The sequence below is a fragment of the Bos taurus genome, chromosome 13 (genome assembly GCF_002263795.3).
Source record: "Bos taurus isolate L1 Dominette 01449 registration number 42190680 breed Hereford chromosome 13, ARS-UCD2.0, whole genome shotgun sequence".
Classification (NCBI taxonomy): domain Eukaryota; kingdom Metazoa; phylum Chordata; class Mammalia; order Artiodactyla; family Bovidae; genus Bos; species Bos taurus.
In genome coordinates, this window is record NC_037340.1 from 16,576,849 (window position 1) to 16,580,290 (window position 3,442).

The 3,442-nt window shown below is 39.1% G+C and overlaps 1 non-coding gene across 1 annotated transcript; it reads left to right on the forward strand.

The window, feature by feature from the left end:
* Nucleotides 1–1,824: 1,824 nt before the first annotated feature.
* Nucleotides 1,825–1,927, forward strand: LOC112449422 (U6 spliceosomal RNA). The gene has a single exon (XR_003037991.1). It is a non-coding gene; the product is annotated as a U6 spliceosomal RNA (small nuclear RNA).
* Nucleotides 1,928–3,442: the final 1,515 nt, after the last annotated feature.

Sequence of the window (3,442 nt, forward strand, 5' to 3'; positions counted from 1 at the left end):
GAAACTTTAATCCTGCCAGAAATAGTTTTACAATCTTGATACGATCTTAATAAGATTATCTCCTCACGCTTTTCTGTGGAATATGATATGGAAATCTGATACTGGTGGGGGCGATAATATTCATTCATTTTATTCAGCAAGGCTTTGAGGAGTGTTCTCTGCTTGAAGACCAGGAGCTCCTCTCATGCGGGATACAGTGAGCACAGAGACTTGCCTTGCAGCTGCTAATTTCACCTTCACTGTTACTGCTTCCTGCCACACACCACATGTGTTCTTTTTTCTCTGCATCTCCAGTAAGTATCAAGACTATATTATCTTATTGGTGCTCCATCAGTCCTTGCCCACTTTGGGGGTTGATATAAGAGCCCCTAAATCCCTGTGTTATTTTTTAACCATCCACAGAAGGGATGACACATTTCCAGTCTTCTCTGACCTAAGGAGCAAACTCTTACCTGCTGTAGCCCAGAATTGCTCAGCAAGAACATGGCTCTGGCATCCTTATTTCCCCAGTTCGAAGTCTTGAGGCAACTTAAATGGAGAGACCCAGCACAGCTCATTCACTACCCCTGCCATTTTAATTGGATGTTCTTTGACTTAATTTTGTCTCGATGAGAATAAAGCATCGAGAAGCTCTCCCATAAACATGGAGTTGCCTCTGACAGCTTCTGGGAAGGAGCCCCAGGGGGCAGCACGGTGATTTACTATACTAACAGCACTGCAGAACAGCTTTGGCACCAGACGTTTCGAGGGCTTAATTACTGCCTTTAAAATTTAAGCCAGAGTTAGGCACTGAATACTACCCAGCAGAGGAGGAAAAAAAGGCATAATTACAAAGCAAACAAAAGACTTGCAAGATAAAGTTGCTGTTATTCTTTGTTGTAGGTCCTGTGGCAACACCAACCTAAACATCTCATCTTTCTTTCTATGGTTAATTTTTCCATTCCTTGTATGACTTTTATTATCTATACAAAGAGAACTGGCCCCTTTGAATCGAACTGAAGTATTCTATCCACAGGTATTATCAGACTTTTACCCACTCCTTAAAAAAATCAGAATTTTTCTACTCCTTTCAGACAGTCTCTGGCCCAAGATACAAAAATTCCAGTAGTCTCAAAATGTTCATATACTTTATTTTTATAAAATACTTTAATCTTATTATGTGTCATAAATACATTTTAAAACAATCCTGTAATCAACTTATGGAAAATAAGTTGATTATTTCAAGTTATTATTTCATTCAACTTACGGAAAACATTCATCACATAATTGGCAAAGCCATTCCACATTGTGAAATCAATCAGGCAGATCAAAGTATTTGAATTCTTTTCAAGTTATAAATGTGTTCTTGCATGTGTGTGTGTACTAAGCTGCTTCAGTCATGTCAGACTCTTTGCAACCCTAAGGATGGTAACCTGCCTGTAATCTGTCCATGGGATCCTCCAGACAAGAACGCTGGAGTGGGTTGCCATGCCCTGCTTCAGGGGATCTTCCTGACCCAGGGATCGAACCCATGTGTCTTACATCTCCTGCATTGACAGGCTGGTTCTTTACCACTAGCACCGCCTGGGAAATCCATAAATATGTTCATATACTTTTAATTCTGTGAACCACCCATACCCCCTTTTCTCGCATTGAACTGTTGAAGATATGCTATATTTTTAGGGCCATTCAGAGTTCCAAAGACAAAACACAGAAACAAACCCACCAATAACGCTGTCTTGCTAGCTATTGTAAGAAGAACAGTTTAAGAGATAAAGATTTTCTATAAGTGGAAGGACCTTCTTCAAAATGGGAAATCACTTTTCATTAAGAAGGTGATGGTGTTCGCTTTGGCAGCGCATATACTAAAATTGGAATGATACAGAGAAGATTAGCATGGCTCCTGTGCAAGGATGACATGCAAATTCATGAAGCGTTCCAGATTTTTGGAGCAAAATAGAAAGCCCAGAGATAAATCCATGCACCTATGGACAACTTATCTTTGATAAAGGAGGCAAGAATATACAATGGAGAAAAGACAATCTCTTTAACAAGTGGTGCTGCGAAAATTGGTCAACCACTTGTAAAAGAATGAAACTAGAACACTTTCTAACACCATACACAAAAATAAACTCAAAATGGATTAAAGATCTAAATGTAAGACCAGAAACTATAAAACTCCTAGAAGAAAACATAGGCAAAACACTCTCGGACATAAATCACAGCAAGATCCTCTATGACCCATCTCCCAGAGTAATGGAAATAAAAACAAAAATAAACAAATGAAACCTAATTAAACTTAAAAGCTTTTGCACAATGGAGGAAACTATAAGCAAGGTGAAAAGACAGCCTTCAGAATGGAGAAAATACTAGCAAACAAAGCAACTGACAAAGAATTCATCTCAAAAATACACAAGCAGCTCATGCAGCTCAATTCCAGAAAAATAAATGACCCAATCAAAAAATGGGCCAAAGAACTAAACAGACATTTGGCTAAGAAACACATGAAAAGATGCTCAGCATCACTCATTATCAGAGAAATGCAAATCAAAACCACAATGAGGTACCATTTCACATCAATCAGAATGGCTGCCATCAAAAAGTCTACAAGCAATAAATCCTGGAGAGGGTGTGGAGAAAAGGGAACCCTCTTAACACTGTTGGTGGGAATGCAAGCTAGTATAGTCACTATGGAGAAAAGTGTGGAGATTCCTTAAAAAACTAGAAATAGAACTGCCATATGACCCACTGCTGGGCATACACACTGAGGAAACCAGAATTGAAAGAGACACGTGTACCCCAATGTTCATCGCAGCACTGTTTATAATAGCCAGACATGGAAGCAACCTGGATGTCCATCGGCAGACAAATGGATAAGAAAGCTGTGGTGCATATACACAATGGAATATTATTCAACTATTAAAAAGAATGCATTTGAATCAGTTCTAATGAGGTGGATGAAACTGGAGCCTATTATACAGAGTGAAGTAATTTATAAAGAAAAACACCAATACGGTATATTAACGCATATATATGGAATTTAGAAAGATGGTAACAATGACCCTATATGTGAGACAGCAAAAGAGACACAGATGTAAAGAACAGAGTTTTGGACTCTGTGGGAGAAGGCGAGGGTGGGATGATTTGAGAGAATAGCACTGAAACATGTGTATTATCATCTGCGAAATAGATCGCCAGTCCAGGTTCGATGCATGAGACAGGGTGCTCAGGCCTGGTGCACTGGGATGACCCTGAGGGGTGGGATGAGAAGGGAGGTGGCAGGTGGGGTTCAGGATGGGGAACACATGTAAACCCATAGCTGATTCATGTCAATTTATGGCAAAATCCACTACAATATTGTAATTAGCCTCCAATTAAAATAAATTAATTAAAAAATAATAAAATAAATCAATTAAAAAAAATGAAGGCGATGGATAAGACCTCCTTCAAGTTCTTCACTGGG